General features: G+C 44.0%; 1 protein-coding gene across 1 annotated transcript in view; it reads right to left on the bottom strand.

Moving 5' to 3' along the window:
• Nucleotides 1–26,246, bottom strand: part of LOC135046821 (phospholipid-transporting ATPase IK-like) — a 1,701,102-nt gene that overhangs the window by 544,361 nt on the left and 1,130,495 nt on the right. The window lies entirely within an intron of this gene.

The following is a 26,246-nucleotide window of genomic DNA, read 5'->3' as shown; positions in this document are numbered from 1 at the left end:
TGGTCACAACCAGTAATATTTCAGAGACTCACTTGTCACTGTTTTGTTTGGTTGCACATTATCTGACTTTTCGTTTAATAAAAGCACTTAAAGATATCCTTGTTGTCGTGGTCACGCCCTCCTAAATTCAAGTACCCGTCAGCCCCTACAACTGAGGCTCCCAGTCACGGTCACCAGCCCTCAGTTGTGACACTTATATTAAAATAATCTATCCTAATATTCCTTCATTTAATTACTTATACCACATATGTATACCTATATATTGTTTGTGAGATATCTGAGTGATGAATGCTAAGTGTAGGTCACAGACCTTATAGTGAATATAAATATAGTGTGCCTTATAATATTGGTTGTGCATAAAAATATTGAAATGGGACAGGTTCTTGTGAGGAAGTTTAAATAAAGATTAAAGACGTGCAAGTGTGAAACACAACGGATGCAACTGGTGAGTGATAAAAATAAACAATATAATAGCGTGATAAGAAAAAACACAAGAAGAAAGGATGATATGTACAGAATGTACAGAATGTACAGTAAAGTAAAATAATGATGTGTAGATATGGGATATTTGAAAATAAATATAATAAAGCTATTTGTGTCGACTCTTTGGTTATATATCAAATTCCAGTGTGTTCCCAGCATAAATGAGTTAATAATTGGGGTGAGGTATGTTGGAGATCATTCCTCAATGGGACCCCTCTCGGGAATTTGTGGGCCTTTAGATGTTCCATCTATATAGGTCTGGTCCATAATTAGAGTTATAAAACTCAGCCTGAGTGTCAATTTTGTTTGTAATGTGTCTCAAAAATAGGTGTTAATCTTATCTATGATGTATTAAGCCTGAGTATGGGAATCTGTGTATGTTGTTTCCTACATAGACTCAGACATGGACCAATGTCTATCGAAATACATAAGTATAGTCCCAGACTACCATCAATTAATGGTGGGTAGATAGTAAAGAAAAGTTATGAGTGCACTATAAAGCACATAATTATATGAATTTATTTACAATCATAATAAATTCAATATGAAATCAACCTGCACCCTTCATATACGGGTAGGTAGTCATCATTTTCTTCTTGATCCCAAACTGCTCTAATTAAATCTAGAAATAAATGGATGCTGCGAATAAATGAACATTTCATAGTCAGCAGCGGTTCAGGGTACACCTCAAATCTCATGATCGTATACATCAAGGGTGTAATCACGCCCAAGTGAATAACTTCCCCCTTAACCCAAAAAAAGGTAGGTAGTGATTATATGGATAAACGAACACTCCAAGTGAGTAAATGGCTTCATCATGAAGAAGGTCTGAGTACACAATACATTATATAATAATGTACATCAATGAGTATAACCTCTCCCCCTATGTGAATTCTCCCCTCACACAAAAGGTAAGTGATAATTGTATAAATCAATGAACACTCCAGGTAAGTAGATGGCTCCCTCGTAAAGAGAATCTAAGTCCACAGTACATCGTATAATAATATACGTCAAATAGTGTAACCTCTCCCCCTGTGTGAATTATCGCAACCAATATAAATTCTCCCTTCACATAAGAAAAAAGGGGGTAAGTAGTGATTATATGATTCATACCATACATCGTATAATCATACTTGCCTACCTGACCCTCTCCATGAGGGAGAAAATGCTCTGTTCCTGGACTTTCCTGGTAATGTATGATTGCCATCACCTGTGGTGAAACACCTTTCTTTCAATTAACTAGCTCACAACAGGTGATGGCAATTATACATTACCAGGAAAGACCAGGAACAGAGCATTTTCTCCCTCATGGAGAGGGTCAGGTAGGCAAGTATGCGTATAATAATATACGTCAATGAGTGTGTCCTCACCCCCTATGTGAGTTCTCCCCTCACACAAAAGGTAAGTAGTAATTGTATAGATCAATAAACATTCCAGATGTATAAATGGCTCCATCATGAAGGAAGTCTAAGTACACAGTACATCGTACAATAGTATACGTCAAAAAACATAACCTCTCTCCCTATGTGAATTCTCCCCTTACAAAAAAAGTAAGTAGCTGTTGTTTTCATTTAGTCCTTTTCGATGCTGACAGCCCATCAAGAATATCATTTTACTCTCAAATCTAAGGAGGTCTGTATCTATGTCCCCGCCTCGGATGTTTAATTCAAAATGTCTCATGCCGAAGGCCTGAAGGCCCTTTGGGATCCCATTATAATGTTGCAGAAAGTGGTTGGCCACTGGAGTCAGTGTTTTAAATTTCAGTTTGTCCTATCTAGCATTTCTAATGCTACTAATATGCTCCAATAGTCTTACTTTCAATGGCCTGATTGTCTTGCCAATATACATCATATCACAGGGGCATATTAATGCATATACCACCCCTGTCGTGGTACAATCAATATAACTATTGATCTCCCATTTTCTGCCATATTTGTCCTTATATTCTGTCTTGGGAGTCATGTATTGGCAGGCTTTGCACTGTCTGCAGCATAAAGATCCCTTCTTTTGATGTAAGGGTTTCTTTAAAGACGGTAAATGGCTTCTCACCAAATGGTCCTTCAAATTGCGCGACCTCCTCCAACTGATTTGGACTTTGTTTGGTAGGATCTCATTCAAATCATCGTCTGTTTTCAGCACTGACCAGTGATTTTGTAAGATAGTATTTATTTCGCGCCATTTGTTGTTGAAGGTACCAATGTATCGTACTGGCTCATCCTTTACAAATGTGGTCTTAGGGACAAGTAAAGACTCTCTAGAGTAGGTTTTGATGTCACGTTTTGCTGTTTTCAGAATCCTATTGCTGTAGCCTCTCTGTTTCAATCTATCCACCAGCTGTTGTTCCCTCATGGCAAAATTGGTTCTGAGCAATTCCTCTTAGTGCGTAACAGTTCACCTTTAGGTATACCCCTGATGGTTGTGGGTAAATGTGAGCTGTCAGAGTGCAAGATACTGTTAGTAGCCGTTTTCTTCCTGAAAAAAATCAGTGGAAATTGAGCCATCACTATTGATGTTTATAGTGAGGTCCAAAAAGTTGATGGCTTCTTGACTCATTTCGCCTGTGAGTTTCAAGTTCAGATCATTGGTATTAAGTATGGTAATGAATTCCTCTAACGAATTCTGGTCCCCATCCCAAAGGATGAGGACATCATCAGTGTATCTAAGATACAGTAAGATATGATCTGTGTACTCCACATGAGTATCCTGAAATACCATCTCTCTCTCCCACCATCCCAGGAAGAGGCCAGCATATGTGGGGGCACAAGCCGTCCCCATAGCTGTGCCTCAAACCTGGAGATAGCATTGTTCGTTACATGTAAAATAATTTTTTGTCAATATGAACTCAAGGAGGTAGAGGAGGAATGTATTTAGCTCATGTTGTATATTCATGTCGAGGAAAAATTTAATTGCCGTGATGCCCTTTGAGTGATCAATGCTGGTATACAGGCTCTCGACATCGTATGCGTGGGCACGTGCCCGGGATCACAGTAATGTTCTGGATCCAATTCAGAACATCCATAGTGTCCCTGACATAGGAAGGTAGAGCCAAAACAAAAATTTCATAAATATTGATCGACATAAATACTGGCCTTTTCAGTCAGACTTCCCACGCCAGAGACAATCGGTCTTCCTGGGGGAGGGGGGGGGGGTTGTATCATTCTTGTGAACTTTGGGAAGTAAATATAAAGTTGGGACTGTAGGTTTATCAGTCTGCAGAAAATCAAAATCTTTTCAAGAAATGATACCCTGAGTAAATGCCTGCGTAATGATGTTATGATATTGGGTTTGAAAGTCAGAGGTTGGATTGAAGATTAGAGGTTTGTAGAATGAGCGGTATCTCAGTTGTCTATTCTATACATAGAGAGTTCTCGGCCATAGGACCACATTTCCCCCCTTATCCAAGGGTTTAATAAAGGTGTAATGCCACTGGGAGATATCTTTAAGGGCAGATCTCTCATCCCTTGTAAGGTTATCATTCTGCACCTGAAAGACATTGTGCCCCTTAAAAAGATTGTCTAAGTCTCTGGATACAAGATCCACATATACTTTAACCGTTGGGCACATTTTAAAATCAGGGAAAAAGGTTGATTTATTTTTTATTTTAGATGCATCATATGGTTGTAGTTCATGGAAATATATTACATTTTCTGTATCCAGTTCTTCCAGCATCCTTAGCATGGATGGTCTTCAGCAGATGAGATGGTAGTGGGTATGGATCCTTGTGAGGGAATATTATATTCCGAGAGGGAATCTCTATTCTTGTAAAATTTCTTTAATAGTATCTTTCGAGTGAAGAGGTGGAGGTCCTTCTCACACTCAAAACGGTCGGGTTTGCTCACGGGGGGAGAAAGAGAGACCCTTAGATAATAAGGAAATCTGGCTTGGTGTTAAAATTCTCTCTGTCAGATTTATGATGCGTAAATCATCAGATGTCACTTCCTGTACCTCCTCTGTTCTCGGGGTTCCTCTCTCCAGTCGCGCGTATCTCGTTTTCTTCTTTCTCCCCTTACCCCTCTTGATCTTATGTGTTCTCGACCTATGCCCTCTCTGATTTCCTTCGGAGTTCTCTCTAAAAAATGACCTACACTTAGCATTCATCACTCAGATATCTCACAAACAATATATAGGTGGTATAAGTAATTAAATGAAGGAATTTTAGGATAGATTATTTTAATATAAGTTTATTAAGAAAATGATATTAACATGTGTTCCCCTTTTATCATATTAATAATTGGTTTGATAATTTATATCTCAATTAATGCAGCATGGAAATTAAAATGCTTGATAATATATGAATTCATCTCTGTGAGTATTCTTCATAAATATCCGTCAGTACTTTAATCCATCATGGACTTCTGTGTGCACATCTCAGTAATATGTTATTCAATCTTTCCCTGTATTTATCTATACTGATGCCCGGTGTCACTGGCCTAGTCTGAGGGTGTTGTGAACTCAGGGATTCTTCCGAAGGTTGGGAAGAGGAACCACGACTGAGCCGGAAAAGGGGTGGCCTAATATAAGACCTCCTTCTCATACAGGATGCTGACAGTGGAGTTTGATGAAATATAGAAGAACTTTATTGCAGGGAAAAACAACTTAAAGTCATATGTCAGTGAGGAATTAATAAGGGAATGTCCGGACCCACTGAAGGGTTTTGTGAGCAATGATAACTGAGGAAACTGTGGGTGATGCTTAAAAGTTACTGATAACTTGAGGAGCTTGTAAATGATGATTAAAGGCACAGATGGATAAAGAACTTGTGAGCGGTGGTGAAGACACTGGTAAATTGAAGAACTTGGTTTAAGATGCTGTTGAGTTGTGGAGCTTGTGATCGGTGACTGAGATGCTGATGATGTGAAGAACTGAAGTCCAGGGGTTTAAGACGCTGTTGAATTGTAGAACTTGTGAACGGAGACTGAGACGCTGATGATGTGAAGAACTGAAGTGCAGGGGTTTAAGACGCTGTTGAATTGTAGAACTCGTGAACGGAGACTGAGACGCTGATGATGTGAAGAACTGAAGTGCGGGGGTTTAAGACGCTGGTGACTCGTAGAACTTGAGAACGGTGATCTAGGCCCGCAGACCACGCTGATTCCTAGGAGCACTGGTGATTGGACCGCAGAGATATACCGGCCGCTGAATACACTGGAACTGTTGCAACGAACTGGCACCTGGAAATGCCGGAGACACTGGAGTACAACTGCAGAGATCCTTGCCGGGAACAAGAGCGCTGGCCTCAACGTCAGGGAAAGACGATACTCAGGCACTAAAGCTCTGTCCGGCGTCTGACTTTGTATTCCCCGCCACCGCTGGATTGGCGGAGCAGTCTGATGACGTCACCTGCTCCCCGTCCACGTGATGCCGGGTGTCATGGCGGTGCCCATGCCCCGGAGAACCGCCGGGAGCCGTGCCAGCCAGATGATGGAGCCCACGGCCCACCGAAGGCAGAGGCCGCAACACCGACCAGCAGACACGCAGGGGTAAGTGCGGCAAACGCCGCCTCTGGTGTGTGACAGTACCCCATCCTCCAGGATTGGCCCCTGGACACCTTCCAGGTTTTGTTGGATGTCTGGAATGGAACATTCTGGGAGCCGTAACCTCAGTAGATTTGACCCAGCTCCTTTCCTTGGGGCCAAAACCTTTCCATTCCACCAAATACTGTAGATTCTTGTGAAGATAGCGAGAATCAAGAATAGCTTTTATCTCAAAGTCCGTACCCTATTCAGCCTCTGCAGAGGTTGGCCTTGGGGACTTGGAATGAAACCGGTTCAAAACAAGAGGTCAAAGCAGAGAGACATGAAAGGAATTTGGTATCCGAAGATGGGAAGGCAATCCCAATTTGCAGACAACCGGATTCAAGACTTGTAACACAGGGTAAGGACCAATGAACCTTGGAGCGAACTTCATAGTGGGCACCTTTAAACGGAGATTGCGGGTAGAGAGCCATACCCTGTCACCAACCTTGTATTGAGGAGCTGCCCGTCGCTTCCTATCTGCAAAGAACTTATAGCGGCCAGAAACTCTCTTGAGGTTGGCACGAACTCGGCTCCAGATTTGGCTGAAATGCCGGAGAGTAGAGGCTGCAGTAGGAACTTCTTCTGGAGGACAAATGGGTAATTCTGGAACCTGGGGATGAAATCCATAATTAATGAAAAATGGAGACTCACCAGTCGAGGAATGATATAGATGATTATGGGCGAACTCGGCACAAGGCAACAACTCCACCCAGTTATCTTGTGAGGGGGAGAGGTAAACACGGAGAAAAGTCTCTAAATCTTGATTGACGCGTTCAGTTTGCCCATTGGTCTGCGGATGGTAAGCAGATGAAAACTTGAGTTTTATTTGTAAGGCCGTGCATAGGGCTCTCCAGAATCTTGCCGTAAACTGTACCCCTCGATCAGAGACTATTTCCAGAGGTAACCTGTGCAGGCGGAAGTGTTCCCGAATGAATAACAAAGCCAATTTAGAAGCTGATGGTAATCCGGTCAACGGACAAAATGTGCCATCTTAGAGTATCGGTCGATAATCACCCAGACGGTGTTATGACCCTTAGAGAGAGGCAGTTCAGTAACAAAGTCCATAGAAATATAAGCCCAAGGCCTCTTAGGAATGGACAAGGGTGCAATAACCCCGCAGGAGGCAGACGAAGAACTTTGTGCTGAACACATTGAGGACGCGAGTTGACATACTCTTGAACGTCCTTCTTCATAGTGTCCCACCAGTAAGATCTTTGTAGAAATTCCAACATCTTCTGAGCTCCAGGATGGCCAGAAAATTTGGAAACGTGAGCCCACTGCAACAATCTTGGTCGAAATTTAGCTGGCACCGACATTTTTCCAGGAGGAGGAACCAACACGGTGGGAGCCGCAGAAATAGAAACTGGACTGAGGATCAACGCCTTTTCAACGGAACTCTCCTCATCCGAAGCCATTAAAGAACGGGATAGGGCATCCGCCTTGGTGTTAAGAGTTCCAGCCCGGTACTTAACGACAAGCGCAAAATCGGGCAAAGAAGAGCGCCCATCTTGCTTGACGGGGATTCAAGCACTGGGCCGTCTTGAGATACAGCAAATTCTTGTGATCCGTAAAAATCATAATTAGGTGTTTAGCACCTTCCAAAAGATATCTCCATTCTTCCAAGGCAGATTTTACTGCCAACAGCTCTTTGTCTCCAATAATGTAGTTTAGTTCAGCAGGAGAGAACTTGCGAGAATGGAAACCACAAGGATGTAACTTCCCATCTGGAGCATACTGCGAAAGTACGGCACAAATGCCTACCGTAGAAGCATCAACCTCCAGAAAGAATGTTTTTTTAAAGTCTGGTTGCTGAAGTACCGGAGCGGTCATAAAGGCTGCCTTCAACTGAGCGAACGCTGCTACAGCTTCAGAGGACCAATGGCTTGGGTCAGCCCCCTTCTTAGTTAGGGCAGTAATAGGCGCCACGATAGTAGAGAAACCCCTTATGAATTTCCAGTAGTAATTTGCGAACCCTAGAAATCGTTGCACCGCTTTCAAGGAAAGAGGCTGAGTCCAGTCCCGAATAGCAGAAAGTTTCTCCGGATCCATACGCAACTCCGTGCCTGAAATAATGTAACCCAGAAATGGAATAGAGGGGACCTCAAAGGTGCACTTGGAAATCTTGCCATAAAGATGGTTCTCTCGCAACCGAAGGAGTACCTCCTTAACTTGTATTCTGTGCTCAGTGAGATTCTTTGAAAATATCAGGATGTCATACAAATACACCACTACATTTAGGTATAGCATGTCCCGAAAGACTTCATTAATGAATCCCTGGAAGACGGCGGGGGCGTTGCTGAGGCCAAACGGCATTACCAGGTACTCATAATCCCGTCCCTAGTATTGAAGGCCGTCTTCCATTCGTCCCCTTGTCGGATACGTATCATGTTATAAGTTCCCCTTAAGTCGAGCTTAGTGAAGACTCGAGCTCCGCGAACTCTATCAAAAAGCTCCGTGATGAGCGGCAGAGGATACTTATTCTTAATGGTGACTTCATTTAGACCACGATAGTCGATACATGGCCTCAGGCCTCCGTCTTTTTTTTCACAAAGAAGAAGCCTGCTCCCGCTGGGGAAGTAAAGGGGCGGATGAATCCCTTCTGCAAATTAGACTTGATATATTCTGACATGGCTAGTGTCTCCGGTACTGACAAGGGATAGGTACGACCTCGAGGTGGCATTTTCCCTCGGGATGAGCTCAATAGGACAGTCCCAGGGTCTATGCGGTGGTAACTTATCGGCCGCCTGTTCCGAGAACACATCTGTAAATTCCCGATAAGCCTCAGGAATGAGCTCATCGTCCGACTTGGATGAAACACAAAGCGGGTAGACAGGAATAAGACAATTCGAGTGACAGAATGGACTCCAAGAAATTATCTGTGTTGACCTCCAGTCGACGTGAGGGTTGTGAAGCTTGAGCCAGGGAAGGCAAAGGACGAGATCATGAGGCATCTCCTGAATCACAAGGAACTCCAGATGTTCTTGGTGCAAAACTCCCACTTGCAGCTTGATTGGCAAAGTACGACTTGTAATCAGAGCATTAGGAATTTGGGCACCATTAATAGCAGTAATAGGTCGTTAGACCGACTGTAACTTCAAACCCAGATTCTGGGCGCAGGAAAGGGAAATAAAATTCCCAGCAGCTCCTGAGTCCATCAGTGCCTTAACAGTTTTGACTTCAGACTCAGAAGACAGAGATACAGAGAGTAGACAGTCCACTGCCAGAGAAGATTGAGAAACAACCCCTAGCTTGACTTCTCCTGAACAAGCTAGGACTGCCTGTTTCCCGGGCGAGACTTGCAGGACTTGAGAAAATGATCTGCGGCTCCACAGTAGAGGCAAAGTCTACCCTCACGACGACGCAGACGCTCTTCTGGGGACAGCCAAGACCGATTAATCTGCATGGGTTCGTCTGGACTTGAATTAACTGTTTGCTTAGAAGGAAGAGATCGGAGTCTCGACCGGTCAGACTGACTACGTTCACTACCTCGTTCCTGCATGCGAAGAACCACCTTTACACAGAGTGAGATCAACTGTTCCAAGGAATCTGGCAGATCTCTAGTAATCAATTCGTCTTTCAAACGATCCGAGAGCCCGTTCCAAAAAGCAGCCCGAAGGGCATCATTATTCCAGCTCAGTTCAGAAGCTATAGTTTGAAAGTGAATTACATACTGTCCCACTGTACGAGAGCCTTGTCGAACTCGGAGCAAATCAGCTGAGGCAGCAGTCGTCCTACCGGGCTCATCAAAGATCCTTCGGAATGACGCAATGAAGTTGATATAACTAGAAACTAACAGATCTGATCGCTCCCACAACGGTGACACCCACTCCAACGCTGAACCCTCAAGCAAAGAGATAATGTATGCCACTTTAGACTGATCCGTAGGGAAGTTATGTGAGAGGAGTTCGAAATGTACCTCACACTGATTGAGGAATCCACGGCAATTTTTTGGATTCCCGTTATAACGAGGAGGAGTGGGAAGCTGAAGGCGTGACCTGGTTCCAGACATGGAGGGAACATTGCCAGAGACAACCACTGGAACGGATACTGGAACTGGAGCTGGAACCACTGAAGCCAGAGAAGTGTGGATTTGATCCAGCCGGCCAGATAATTCCTGGAGATAATGCATCACCTGATTCTGTGCTGTTTTCTGACTCTGTACTCGGGAAACCAGGTCCAGCATGGTACTTGCCTCTGGGTTCCGATTCCCCGGGTCCATGGGGCCTGAGTATACTGTCACTGGCCTAGGCTGAGGGTGTTGTGAACTCGGGGATTCTTCCGATGGTTGGGAAGAGGAACCACGACTGAGCCGGAAAAGGGGTGGCCTAATATAGGACCTCCTCATACAGGACGCTGACAGTGGAGTTTGATGAAATATAGAAGAACTTTATTGCAGGGAAAAACAACTTAAAGTCATATGTCAGTGAGGAATTAATAAGGGAATGTCCGGACCCACTGAAGGGTTTTGTGAGCAATGATAACTGAGGAAACTGTGGGTGATGCTTAAAAGTTACTGATAACTTGAGGAGCTTGTAAATGATGATTAAAGGCACAGATGGATAAAGAACTTGTGAGCGGTAGTGAAGACACTGGTAAATTGAAGAACTTGAGTGCAGAGGTTTAGGACGCTGATGATTTGAGTGCAGTGGTTTAAGACGCTGTTGAGTTGTGGAGCTTGTGAACGGTGATCTAGGCCCGCAGACCACGCTGATTCCTAAGAGCACTGGTGATTGGACCGCAGAGATATACCGGCCGCTGAATACACTGGAAATGGTGCAACGAACTGGCACCTGGAAATGCCGGAGACACTGGAGTACAACTGTAGAGATCCTTGCCGGGAACAAGAGCGCTGGCCTCCACGTCAGGGAAAGACGATACTCAGGCACTGAAGCTCTGTCCGGCGTCTGACTTTGTATTCCCTGCCACCGCTGGATTGGCGGACGTCTGATGACGTCACCTGCCCCCCGTCCACGTGATGCCGGGTGTCATGGCGGCGCCCATGCCCCGGAGAACCGTCAGGAGCCGTGCCAGCCAGACGCCAGAGCCCATGGCCCACCAAAGGCAGAAGTCGCAACACCGACCAGCAGACACGCAGGGGTAAGCGCGGCGAACGCCGCTTCTGGTGTGTGACACCCGGTTTCTGAGAAGAACCAAGCCTTGTCTGTTAATTAATGGTATACAGATAGCAGGAGCCCTGGAAGGGGTGGAATGTTATGCGATCACATGACAATTACTTTGACTATGATTGGTTAGCCTCTCCTTTATAGCCATCCTTGGGAGGACAATCTGGTTTGCCCTGATGAAGCTGATGTGAAACGTCCACGTTGGGTGTCGTTTCAGAGCAGCATGAATTTGCTTGCTTAAATTTCACTGTGTAAAAATGTTGAAAGGAATTTGATGTAAAGTGATAAGTGTATGCAATAGGACCAGGATCATCTTAATAGACTGACCAGCCATTTAGAAAATATGTAAAGGAGTAGAGTCAAAGTATCTGTGGATAGATTAAAACACATGTGTATAGATACCTTGCATGCTGGGCCTTATTAGATCTCATGCAGCATAACTACTAAGAGAAAGCACTCGTGGACAGTTTACTTTACATGTGTTTTGTACGCTGAGCGTTGTGGGATCCTATGCGGTGTAATAATGATCTGTAATTTTAAACAACTCTGCACAACACATGTGTAGCTTAATGGCTCTCTGTGAAATACTCTTAATATAGGCTGTTAAATGCAGGGAGTTTTAGCACATAAGTCTAAGTGAATTAATGCAGCAAATGGCACATGTGCTGAAATCCATCTAACTATATGGGACTGAGTGTAATACAGTTTACCATACGGGGGACGTTTGTCAGCCACTATAAAAACAGCTGCAAAGCAGCATCTTGTTAAATGCTTCCTATTCACACTTTTTAGGATAGGAATCACATATGAAGCCAATTATACTAATTAGACTAAGGTAGTGTGCTGTATATTGGGAATACACGTGTGAATACCACTATATATAAATGACAGCAGCCACATGTGAATTATTCCCATGATAAGGCTTCTGTAACCCTTTGAAACTGTTGAATATAGAGCAACGGTGATATTTAATGTAGGAGTGTGTAGCATTGGACACAATTTCATTTACTAGTTGATTGTTTAAAACCAGCCTGGCAGCAGCATTATACTACACATTTCAGAGACTGCTAAGAAAAGGATGTAAACATGAAGCTGATTTAGGTGGCTAACCCAGTGGCACACAACATGTTTCAATATTATATTCTAGCATAAATATACTGTATTCAGTTAGGCTGTGACTGATAGGCAGGAAAATGGTTTACTTATGATAAATCCTGTAGATAAGAATACTATAATTTCAAAGTCACGAGCATATATTGTGATGTCAGGACCTTGATTAGCTGTCCCCGTATTATATACTGTTCTATTTTCACTCATAAGCGTTTGTGTAAAAGAAAAAGACCCAACTGTATGGGCTGTTACAATGTTGCAGCATTGGGCAATAAAACCGCAACACTGTAAGATCTAGTATGACACAGTGTGACTCTTCTTAATAAGCCACCTCTCAATAACAGCCTCTGTAGGCAATGTGCTTCTGCTATTATATATGCATATTAATCACTATAGCAATATAGGCAGGGGCATTGAATACCAATGACAAATGGTAATCCAAGTCAGGGTTATATTTAAACTGTTATGACAATAGGGAATTAAGGACAAGCTGTGATATATACCTCAAAGGCAAATAATAGTGAGGATTTTGAAGGCTGCAGTAACTTGTCGGACCCTGAATTCATAATCATATTTATTAAAGTTTATCCTCATACTGAATAGTGAGATTATTATATGGTGGTCCTGGTTCTATAAACACCAATAACACAGCATATGGTAATATAACAAATTACACACAGTGAATACTTTTAATTGATACAGTATCTTTTATTTAATAATATTCTTCTGTATATATTTCACATAATTTTAATCGTTAATCGTTATATTTTAGATTAATTATAATCTTTTCTTCTTACCGTGCGCCAACAAAGAGACAATCTTTTCTATCCTCTTTTTTGTCCTCAATTTTATTGTCTATGGTAGCACCCCCAACATATGATTGAGAATTGTAACCACAATATATGTATTACTGGGGTATTCATTAGACTCAAAAGAATAATTGATTTTCGACTTGTGCAGAAGATATTCCCCCCATTCCCCTTTCCCTTATTGGTTAGCCAGAAGCAGAGCCATGAATCTCTTTAGGAAGTTGGTTCCTATTTCTGCCCACTCAGTCCCACGAAGCAGGGAGACTGTTGCCAGCAGTTCTCCCTGAAAATAAAAAACCTAACATAAGTCTTTTCAGAGGAACTCAGTAGAACTCCTCTGGAGTGCATCCAGTCTGCCTGGGCACATTTCTAAAACTGAGGTCTGGAGGAGGTCCATAGAGGGAGGAGCCAGTTCACACCCTTGAAAAGTCTTAAAGTGCCCATGGCTCCTGCGGAACCGTCTATACCCCATGGTCATGAAATGGACCCCAGCATCCTCTAGAACGTATGAGAAAGTACAATATAATTTGAATAACGAAATACAAAATAAAGTATCACAAACAATTAATCCAAAATGATCAATAATGAGAATTGTGTTTTGAACTCGCTGTGAGTTCAAGGACCTGTTTGGAGGCATTTATCATTCCTAATTAACAAAAGTATCACTTCCAAAAAATTGCTCTTTTGTCATCCTCATCCTCCAATTCCTCACCCCCTTCAGTGTTTACATCCTCATCCTCACAGAGAAATAATTCCACATGAAGAGGTGGATTTATTTGTAGTTTGCCCAGGCGTGACAATGTTTTTTTATGCCATGGACAACAACTGTCTCCACTAGTGCCTTATTCAAACAAATCACATCACCATCAGACTCCTCATCGTCAACTTCCTCCTCAGCGCCAGCTAAACCAATATCCTCCTCATCCTGGTGTTCTTCTACAGTGACATCCTCAATCTCAGTATCAGCAACTGGACTGGCGGTGCTCCTCCCAGCACTTGCAGAGGGTGTGGAAATGGTGGTAGGAGCCTCCTCTTCCCACACAGTGTTGGGAAGGTCAGGCCTAGACATCACAACCATGGACACACTTGAACTCTCCTTTGTGATATCACTGACACACAGTTGTTTCCTGTGCTTTAACACGCTTTATTTGTTTCATTTTTTTGAGAGGGAGGAGGGCTTCCATCTTCATGAGAAGCAGAACCACCAGTCATGAACATAGGCCAAGGCCTTAGCCTTCCCTTGCCACTTTGTGTCGTGAATGGCATATTGCCAATTTTATGTTTCTCATCAGATATTTTTTAATTTTTTTGGATATTAATTTTGGCTTCTTGGATTTTACATGCCTTTTATGCTCATTGCGCATTGGCCTTAGCAGACGACGTTGGTGGAATTGCATTGTTAATGTGATGACTGGTGGCAGCAGCTTCAGCACTAGGACTAGGAAGTGGTTCCTGATCTTTCACTATTTTTTCCTCCAAATGTTTGTTCTCCATTTCACAGGACAGCGAACCTTTATTTTTACAGCACACAGAACAGTGTCCCTTTATTTTTACAGCACACAGGACAGGGCCACAGCACCCCTTTATTTTTATAGCATACAGTGCAGTGCCCCTTTTATTTTTACAGCACACAGAACAGTGCCCCTTTATTTTTACAGAACTCCTTTATTTTTACAGCACACAGAACAGGACCACAGCACCCCTTTATTTTTACATCACACTGAACAGTGCCCCTTTATTTTTACTGCACCCCTTTATGTTTACAGCACACAGAAGTGTGCCCCTATACAGCACAGGACTGTAGCACCCCTGTAGAGCATCCCAAACAGCACAAAGCACCACCTCAGAACAGCACCCCTGTACAGCACAGAACAGCAGCACACGTAACAGCACAGGACACCACAGAACAGCACACCAGAACAGCACCCCTGTACAGCAGAGGACAGCAGCACCTCTAACAGCATGGGACAGCAGCACCGCTGTAAGCCACCACCCACAGAGAGACAGATGTCTGTCTCCCTCATTTTCCAAAGTCTGGAGTTAAAATGGCGGCGACGCACGTCTCCTTATATGGAATCCAAAACCCGCGAGATCTGACAGCGAGATGATGACCTTTTGCCTTGAACTGGGATCAGAGTCTGGTGGGAAGTCCCGAACTGGACTAGAATACGGACTCAGATCCCGCTTATCCCTACTCTAATACAGTGTGGCAAAACAAGAGGATTTATGCTTCAGATGTGGTAGTGCACACAAATTAGCGTAGGAGTCAACTCCAATATTTGTACAGCCCCTATACATGTCTATGTATAGCATTTGTTAGTCTTACTGGGGTTAGATCCGATGAGTATTAGTACAGATGTGGCGTCATACACTGAGCATCCTTGTGCCATATTCTGAGAGACACTGAGAAGCACGCTTTAAAAGCCACACACAATTTACTAATCTTTAACTTTGCAGGAATTGATTTTAAAAATGTACAAAGATGTAATGAGGAAAAGCTTCATCCGTTCTCTCAGAGCCATTTTTACAAACATTCAGACTCAGTCTCACAAATGTTGCAATCCCCATTAATAGTGTACCATAGCAATGTGGTTTTGTTGTTTTCAGTTGCTTTAATTTTGAAAACAAGTCACACATTTTGATTGAAAAGAAGGCTCGGTGCAGCTAAGTTGCATGGGACCTGGCACACTGAGAGGGGCTATTTGGTGTGAATTGAGCCATAGACACACCTGTATCTAATAAAAATATATTTATCTAGAGATAAGCATCCTGAATCAACAATATAAAATAGGTGATATTGGTTTATGTCAGAAATAACACAAATAACCTAGTTTAGATTAGAGATGAGCGGGTTTGGTTCCTCGAGATCCGAATCCCCCCCCCCCCCCGAACTTCACGTGGTTTACATGGATCCGAGCCAGCCTCGGATCTTCCCGCCTTGCTCGGTTAACACGAACGCGCCCGAACGTCATCATTCCGCTGTCGTATTCTCGCGAGATTCGTATTGCATTTAAAAAGCTGCGCATCGCCGCCATTTTCACTCGTGCATTGGAGATGATAACGAGAGGACGTGGCTGCGTTCTCTCAGTTTCTGTGTTCAGTGTGCTGCAAATATCTGTGCTCAGTGTGCTGCAAATATCTGTGCTCAGTATGCTGCAAATATCTACGTTCTCTGCCTGAAAATGCTCCTTTTCTGTGCTGCATTGTAGTTGTGCGCAGTATATAGTAGTAGGACAGTGCAGAATTTTGCTGACCACCAGTATATATATAGCAGTACAGAAGTCCATTACTCTACCTCTGTGTCGTCAAGTATACTATCCATATCTGTGCTGCATTGTAGTTGTGCGCAGTACATAGTAGGAGGACAGTGCAGAATTTTGCTGACCACCACTATATATATATATATATATATAGCAGTACAGTAGTCCATTGCTCTACCTCAGTGTCGTCAAGTATACTATCCATATCTGTGCTGCATTGTTGTTGTGCGCAGTATATAGAAGGAGGACAGTGCAGAATTTTGCTGACCACCAGTATATATATAGCAGTACAGTAGTCCATTACTCTACCTCTGTGTCGTCAAGTATACTATCCATATCTGTGCTGCATTGTAGTTGTGCGTAGTATATAGTAGGAGGACAGTGCAGAATTTTCCTGACCACCAGTATATAAATAGCAGTATGGTACAGTAGACCATTGCTCTACCTCTGTGTCGTCAAGTATGATATCCATATCTGTGCTGCATTGTAGTTGTGCGCAGTATATAGTAGGAGGACAGTGCAGAATTTTGCTGACCACCAGTATATATATATATATATATACTTGCAAGAATCCCGCCACTCGTCTGGAACTGAGTATTGTGCTGCGGTGCCTTCCCAGGGGAACAAATCCTCCATGTATAAATGTGGAACAAAGGCGGCACTCAAACAGGCTTCATGAGCAGTAAAGATAAGTCAGCTTTATTCGACCGACATGTTTCGGGGCTCAACCCCTTCCTCAGGGCCTCAACAACCCTAGCTGAACCACAAATGATACATATATACACCAACATGAACAAACAATCAAAGAACCCTAATGTGACTCACCTGCTCGGCGGCGCCATCCTGTCCGTCCGGACGCTCAGCAGTGCTCCCTCGTCGCGCATCCGTGACGTCATCACACCGAGGCTGGAGTCCGTCACCATGACAACTCACAGACCTACTCGTTCGTCGATCAGGGGTGTGCGCCGGGTCTCACACTGCCGGCCCGTGACGTCATCCGGCGGCGCGTCGCAGGGCAGTAACTAAGCAACCTAAAATACAATCGTGAAAAAAGAAAGAAACACAAAAATAACTGTTACAGCTCATTGCACAAAGTGGATCGATCCTAGCCTAAATAACAAAGACATATATAATATATAGGCATGGGGCTGAGGGTAGAATTTAAACAGGGGAGAGAGGGTCACTGGAATTAATTAAAACAGAGTAAGTTAAATGGCTCATTCTCATATTTAAGTTGCTGGTTAAAGCAACTTATAACACATAATGATGGTCTAGGTGAAATAAAGTTAGAGTTAAATTAACTAAATACTCCCCATGTGGGCTGAAATTAAAGAAAACACTGTAGGCCAAGGTTTTCATTCAGACCATGAGGGGATAGAGTACCCAGCTTATGAATCCACCTGGAATCACGTTGTAAAAGTGCACGATCCCTGTCGCCCCCTCTCATCAATTTGGGGACGTGATCAATCAAGATGGCTCGGATGCTGGCCACCCAATGCTTAAATGCCAGGCAGTGGCGAACAAAAGGTTGGTCACTACTGCCTTTTTCAAAAGCTTTTTTTATAGTACTTCTGTGTAGCGCCATACGTTCCCGAAACTGGCGTACGGTCTTGCCAACATAAGCAAGGCTGCACGGGCAAGTGAGTAAATACACGACATGGGTAGAAGTACATGTGAGACAGTACTTAGTAGCTAGCTTCTTCCCAGTAAGGGGGTGATTGAACGAACCTCCTGTCATAAGCGTGTTGCAGGTAGCACATCCAAGGCATCTGAAGCAGCCCACCTTACTTCTTAAGAAATGTGTTTCCTGTATACCAGTCAAACGTGTAACATCCAGTTTAACTATATGGTCACCAATATTCCTGCCCCTGGTGTAACTAGGTAAAAGTGACGTATTGGCCAAAGAAGATAATGCTCCCTCTGTTTGGATGATAGGCCACAGTGATTTAGCCCTACGTACCCTCTGCTTAGTGGCTGTCGAGAATCTATTAACCCACGGGAGTTTGGGTCTGGGTGGCCTCTGTTGGCTATCAGAAGGATTTAGGGCATGTACCCGTGGAACCTTCCGTACTCTGTCTTTAGCGTATTGCAATTCACCTAAGGGGTAACCTCACTCCGCAACCTTAGCTTGCATACTATCCAATGCCCTCATAGTCTCGTCTGGGTCTGAGGTGATATGACGTACTCGCATAAATTGGGAATAAGGTAGTCCTCTGCGCAATGAGTCAGGGTGGAAACTACGGTAATCAAGGAGCATGTTCCTGTCCGTCTTCTTAGTAAAAAGAGTGGTCAACAAATTACCCTCCCTGACTGTGATGGTCACATCAAGATAATTGATGCTAGTATCATCAATGACGTAGGTAAATTGCACTGGGTGCTGTGTCAAGTTATGCTCCTCCCATAGTGAGATTAAGTCCTCTCTAGATCCCTGACAAAGTACTATCAGGTCATCAATATACCTTTTAAAATAAACCACCTGGGACTTGATGACTGGGTCCAGGTAGAACATTTTCTTTTCTACCTGGTACATAAATGCATTGGCGTATGACGGGGCCACTGCGGACCCCATCGTACACTCCGGAGCATGAATTTACCATTAAACACAAAATAGTTGCGTTTGAGGACTTTATCAAGGAGAGACAAAAAGAAAGATATTTCAGGGCCCGAATAGGACTTCACTCTCCTGGATGTCAGCGTCTGGATTCTTACTGGTACGCTGGGGCCGCGGGGCTGGCTTCCTTGGCATTGTGCGGGCAGCGGCGGAGGTGGGCTGCTGCGCCGGATCCGTGGGCAGCAGTAGTGGAGGTGAGGGGGTCCGCTCGTGGCGGCGGGACGCCGCTACAGCGGGTCGCTCTTGCTGAACCGTTGCTTGGAGACCAGGGGCAGTGAGCAATGTGGCTTTGCAAAAAGGTCTGCATTACTGGGCGCCGCCATGTTGGAGACCAAGTTTTAAGCATAGTTCCTGTTTCCTGTTTCTTCCAGCCAATCCAGGGGAAGCTCTCCCTATAAAAGGGGGCTGGTTTAGGACAGGGATGCCAGTGCTTCAAGTTACAACCCTGTTGTAGGTGCTTTAGCCTGTGCTCCCAGGATTCCTGCTGTATCTTGGTTCCTCCTGATCCTGCTTGGTCGGTTCTCTGTTGCTGCTGCAGCCCTGCAGTTTCTTGCCTGCTACTGCCTGTGGAAGCGCTCCTGGAAAACCCGGTCCAGTAAGACTCTTTGGGCACAGTCGGCCTCGGGTCTTCTGCCTCGTCTTTCAAGCCACACTCCACAGATCTCCTTCACCAGCCATGCCTCGTTTTCCAAACCACAGTCCACAGTCCTAGTTTCCAGCCACGTTTTCAACTACCATCAACAGTTCATCTACAGTCCCGTCTTTCTAATCACAGTCCGCAGTTCTTCACCTCCAGCCACGTCTTTAACCATTGTGCTCCAGCCCTAGTTCACTACCTCAGCTCTGTACATAATAAATACTTTCCATTGACTCTCAAACCTCGCCATCACAGGACTCTAAGCAATCCAATTGGCGCTCTAATTCAAGATGGCGAAGAGAACAACAGACAGGAGCTAGCACTTCTGCAAGTGACACCGATGGTACTACTGGTGCTACTTCTCAGTCAGATGGCAACCTCCCTTTAGGTCAAGGCCTGCAGGGAATTCGGACCCGCTCCAATCGCACCCTCCAGTGAGGAAGAGGGAAAGGACGCGCAGGTCGGGGCAGAATCAAAGAATCCTCCGCACAAAAACCACCGAGAGCCTTAAGGAGCTAGTGTTCAATCTATCTTCCACCCCTTTAACTGAGCCAGAATATCGCCTATTGGCCAAGGGACTGTCCTTTGTACCCACAGTCTATTCAGACCCCTTGGAGTGGAAAGTAGAAGTACACCGTCTAGGAAGGTCCTTAAGGCGACAAGAACATTTTAACTCACAGACGCCTGAACCAGTCCCCTCTAACATCCCTGACCAATTAAGGAGAATTGCCCCCCCCCTGCTCCCATTTTGATCCTCCAAGCTTAAACCCATCCATCCGGACTTTCTTGCGAATATTGGAGTCCGAGGACACGGTGCAGAGGACCAATTGCCCTTATCCTAACCTCTCTAAATCCGAGATGGTCACGTTGCAAGATTTGTCTCGCAGGACTGATACAGTTATTCGTAAGGCTGACAAGGGGGGGTCCATCATGATTCTTAATCTAACTGATTATGTTAAAGAATGTGAGCGACAGTTAGGTGACACCAAAGTCTATAAGAGGCTCACGATGGACCCCACCAAGGATTACAAAAGTGAGCTTGATACTTTGTTAAAAATGGCAAGGGAGCAAGGCACTGTCTCTAGTGAAACAGTTAGGGCCCTCACTATAGAGCATCCTAAGGCTCCACTGTTTTATACCGTGCCTAAGATCCACAAGTCCCTGGTGGACCCCCCAGGCAGGCCTATTGTGTCAGCTAGGGGTCCATTATATCACCCAGTGTCTGTGTATCTAGATGCTTATCTTAATCCATGTATACAATCTTTGATGTCTTATTTGAAGGACACAATGTCCCTTCTGCAGCAGCTACAATCCTTAGGCACCTTGCCTGAGGGTTTGTTGCTGTGCAGCTCGGACGTCGTTAGCTTATACACATGTATTCCTCATCAGGCAGGGATTGAGGCTGTGCGACTCCTTATCCAGGAGAGTGAAGTCTATTCTGGCCCTGAAATATCTTTCTTTTTGTCTCTCCTTGATAAAGTCCTCAAACGCAACTATTTTGTGTTTAATGGTAAATTCATGCTCCAGTTAGCGGGGTGTGCGATAGGGTCCGCAGTGGCCCCGTCGTACGCCAACGCATTTATGTACCAGGTAGAAAAGAAAATGTTCTACCTGGACCCAGTCATCAAGTCCCAGGTGGTTTATTTTAAAAGGTATATTGATGACCTGATAGTACTTTGGCAGGGATCTAGAGAGGACTTAATCTCACTGTGGGAGGAGCATAACTTGACACAGCACCCAGTGCAATTTACCTACGTCATTGATGATACTAGCATCAATTATCTTGATGTGACCATCACAGTCAGGGAGGGTAATTTGTTGACCACTCTTTTTACTAAGAAGACGGACAGGAACATGCTCCTTGATTACCGTAGTTTCCACCCTGACTCATTGCGCAGAGGACTACCTTATTCCCAATTTATGCGAGTACGTCGTATCACCTCAGACCCAGACGAGACTATGAGGGCATTGGATAGTATGCAAGCTAAGTTTGCGGAGCGAGGTTACCCCTTAGGTGAATTGCAATACGCTAAAGACAGAGTACTGAAGGTTCCATGGGTACAGGCCCTAAATCCTTCTGATAGCCAACAGAGGCCACCCAGACCCAAACTCCCTTGGGTTAATAGATTCTCGACAGCCACTAAGCAGAGGGTACGTAGGGCTAAATCACTGTGGCCTATCATCCAAACAGAGGGAGCATTATCTTCTTTGGCCAATACGTCACTTTTACCTAGTTACACCAGGGGCAGGAATATTGGTGACCATATAGTTAAACTGGATGTTACACGTTTGACTGGTATACAGGAAACACATTTCTTAAGAAGTAAGGTGGGCTGCTTCAGATGCCTTGGATGTGCCACCTGCAACACGCTTATGACAGGAGGTTCGTTCAATCACCCCCTTACTGGGAAGAAGCTAGCTATTAAGTACCGTCTCCCATGTCGTGTATTTACTCACTTGCCCGTGCGGCCTTGCTTATGTTGGCAAGACCGTACGCCAGTTTCGGGAACGTATGGCGCTACACAGAAGCGCTATAAAAAAAGCTTTTGAAAAAGGCAGTAGTGACCAACCTTTTGCTCGCCACTGCCTGGCATTTAAGCATGGGGTGGCCAGCATCCGAGCCATCTTGATTGATCACGTCCCCAAATTGATGAGAGGGGGCGACAGGGATCGTGCACTTTTACAACGTGAATCCAGGTGGATTCATAAGCTGGGTACTCTATCCCCTCGTGGTCTGAATGAAAACCTTGGCCTACAGTGTTTTCTTTAATTTCAGCCCACATGGGGAGTATTTAGTTAATTTAACTCTAACTTTGTTTCACCTAGACCATCATTATGTGTTATGAGTTGCTTTAACCAGCAACTTAAATATGAGAATGAGCCATTTAACTTACTCTGTTTTAGTTAGTTCCAGTGACCCTCTCTCCCCTGTTTAAATTCTACCCTCGGCCCCATGCCTATATATTATATATGTCTATGTTATTTAGGCTAGGATCGATCCACTTTGTGCAATGAGCTGTAACAGTTATTTTTGTGTTGTTTCTTTCTTTTTTCACGATTGTATTTTAGGTTGCTTAGTTACTGCCCTGCGACGCGCCGCCGGATGACGTCACGGGCCGGCAGTGTGAGACCCGGCGCACACCCCTGATCGACGAACGAGTAGGTCTGTGAGTTGTCATGGTGACGGACTCCAGCCTCGGTTTGATGACGTCACGGATGTGCGACGAGGGAGCCCGGCTGAGCGTCCGGACGGACAGGATGGCGCCACCGAGCAGGTGAGTCACCTTAGGGTTCTTTGATTGTTTGTTCATGTTGGTGTATATATTTATCATTTGTGGTTCAGCTAGGGTTGTTGAGGCCCTGAGGAAGGGGTTGAGCCCCGAAACATGTCGGTCGAATAAAACTGACTTATCTTTACTGCTCATGAAGCCTTTGTTCCACATTTATTTATATATATATATATATATATATATATATATATATATAGCAGTAACGTACAGTAGTTCATTGCTCTACCTCTGTGTTGTCAAGTATACTATCCATATCTGTGCTGCATTGTAGTTGTGCACAGTATGTAGTAGGAGGACAGTGCAGAATTTTGCTGACCACCAGTATATATATAGCAGTTCAGTAGTCCATTGCTCTACCTCAGTGTCATCAAGTATACTATCCTTATCTGTGCTGCATTGTAGTTGTGCGCAGTATATAGTAGGAGGACAGTGCAGACTTTTGCTGACCACCAGTATATATATATATATATATATATATATATATATCCAGAAGGTCCACACTCACTGCTCCAATTTGCAACCTGGGCGGTGCTCCATAAGAGATTCACAAGAAATCCAAAAATAGACAATTATTCATCCCAATCAAATTCTGAGAGTGAGGTGACTGATAATAGAGCCCCCTCTGGCGCTTTTTTAGGGAAGAGCGTCCGGACCAATACCAACCCCAACAGAAACGTAGAACGAGGTTCCCCTCGAGGAGGGGTGGCTACAAGGCGAAGGGGACGCCCAAGAAAATACCAATAGATACGGTCTTTAATCTGTCAGAACACACGCTCTCACCTGTGGAAACTGAAGTATTGGCACTAGGTCTTTCGTTTGTGCCAACTGTTCCACACAATAAATTTGGTTGGGTTGTAGACCATTACAAATTCGTGAGAAAACTCAGATTGCGTGAGTTTTTCTCCAATAAATCAAATGAAATGACCCAAATAAGTGGTTTAGCTAGACCGAGTGTCTTTGACCCTCAATCAACCAATTCAAGTATACGAACATTTCTCCGTTTGACTAACAATGAGATGAGTACCGGGGTTGTACCACCACGGTACAGTAACCTTTCTCCCGCACAAAGGGTTGCATTAAAGAGCTTGATTAACAATGAACAGATCGTGATTCGACAAGCCGATAAGGGCGGTGCCATGGTGGTACAGGACTGGTGTAAATATAATGCTGAGATACTCAGACAATTAGCAGACCCCATGGTATATGTGAAGTGTAGAGGCATCCCAATGTTGCAGATTAAAAAATTGGTGGATATCACCATCAATCAGGCTTTGGCGTGTGGATGGTTGGACCAAAAAATAGCTGGCTACTTGACAGTGGATAGTCCAGTATGTCTATTTCATCGACACGCTACCTAAAATACACAAGTCTATGATTGATCCCCTGGGTCGCCCAATCATCTCGGCAATGGGCTCTGTTTTACAGCCATTGGCAATCTTTATTGATTCATTTCTCCAACCACTTGTATCCAAGATGCCAAGTTATATTAGGGATACGGCAGACCTGTTTGATAAGATTGATTCCATTGGCATTATACCTGAAGATGCCTGGTTAATAACTTTAGACATCCAGTCTTTATATACAGTCATACCGCATACAGAGGGCCTAGAGGCCATGCGTGAAGCTTTGATCACAGGTCCACACGATGGTCCACCGTCTGAATTTTTGTTGGAGCTTGCTAGCTTGGTATTAAACAAAAATCATTTTGCCTATGGCAAGGATTTCTTTATGCAGTGCAGTGGCACTGCGATGGGATCAAATTTGGCCCCATCGTATGCCAACCTGTACATGCATAAGTACGAATCCAATAACATCATACCGAGATTTGGATCCAAATGTCTATTTTTTGTTCGTTATATTGACGATGTCTTTATCATTTGGCTAGGGACCGACACAGAGTTCTATGAGATGATTGATTATTTACATAGTCTAGATAGCCCTATCCGCTTCACATATCACATCAATCGTGATAGAGTGAATTTTTTGGATGTGTCTCTTTTTCGACACAACGGTAAACTTGCCTCAACTCTCTATAGAAAAGAGACTGATAGAAACACGCTGCTTCATGCCTCCAGTCACCACCCTGCTCATCTGAAAGAGAGTCTTCCCATCTCTCAATTTATGCGTGTGCTCCGAAATAACACCTTGAATGAGGACACTGAGACACAGATTAAGGCGATGGCTGAAAGGTTTTACGAACGCGGCTATTCGAGGAGAACTGTTGAAAGATGTTTGCTCAAAGCAATATACAGGCACTCCCACTCTAGCCACAGTCATCGTGCCAAGCGAATAGCCAATAGAATGATCTTCACGACCACGTTTGATGTTGCTTCATCACATTCTGAACATGTTTTACGCAAACACTGGCCAATTATTGCCACTGACCCAGTCTTCAAAGGGTTAGGCCATCAACCACCTCTCTGTGCCTACAGACGTGGTAAGAATTTACGACAGATGCTAATGCGTCCTACTTTGCAACCATCTGCCACCATTAAGACCTGGCTTTCAGATACCAAGAAGGGTTGCTACCGGTGCCCTAATTGTACCACGTGCCGGTCGATGATGACTGGTGCAAGTTTTGCACACCCACATAGTGGTCAACAAATCAAAATTCGTCATCAATTATATTGGACCATGGACCATGTAATCTATATCATCATCTGTCCCTGTGGGTACTATTATGTTGGCATGACAACTAGAAACTTCCGTGACAGAATGGCTAACCATCGCACATCAATTCGAGCTGCGTTGGTCTCAAAAGTGTCCGACAAACCTGTAGCACTACATTTTGCAAGTAGGGGGCACTCAATTTCCAGTTTGAAGTGCATGCTGATTGATCATGTACCAAAACCTCCACGTGGGGGTGACTGGGAGAGGCAGTTACGACAACGAGAGGCTAAATGGATATATGAGCTGGACACTCTGACACCACGGGGCCTAAATTAGGCAAATCCATTCAATATTTTTCTTGGATAGGGCTATGACTAGACTTTTTTAATATCCGTACTTTTCATAATGTATGTTTACTATTATGTGTGTTGTCTTGTTTGTGATTTTCTTGTCTTTTATGTTGGTGATCACTCTGGTTCACCTAGTGGCAGAGGCAATATCACACACCCAATACGGTCTCCATTAAGTCCTGGGTTCCATTTATATCCATATTATGTGTTTTAAACTTCTATTACACATTTCTCAGCTAAGCTGTATAAGTTATTATGAATTATTCTATATATATGTTGTATAAAGGCGAGAATGTGTGGTTCTTTTGGTCAGTGATAGGCGGTTAACAAGCTTTTATCTTAGGAATGAAGTTTTTGACAACAGTAAACATGAACCATTATGCAATAATTATTTGTCATCTATTGGAATCAAACTAAGAAGATGTTTAATGTGGTTAATGCTTGTTC

The sequence above is a fragment of the Pseudophryne corroboree genome, chromosome 1, assembly GCF_028390025.1.
Source record: "Pseudophryne corroboree isolate aPseCor3 chromosome 1, aPseCor3.hap2, whole genome shotgun sequence".
NCBI lineage: Eukaryota > Metazoa > Chordata > Amphibia > Anura > Myobatrachidae > Pseudophryne > Pseudophryne corroboree.
The sequence above is the reverse complement of the archived record's forward strand: the minus strand, read 5'-3'. Positions and strand labels throughout refer to the sequence as shown.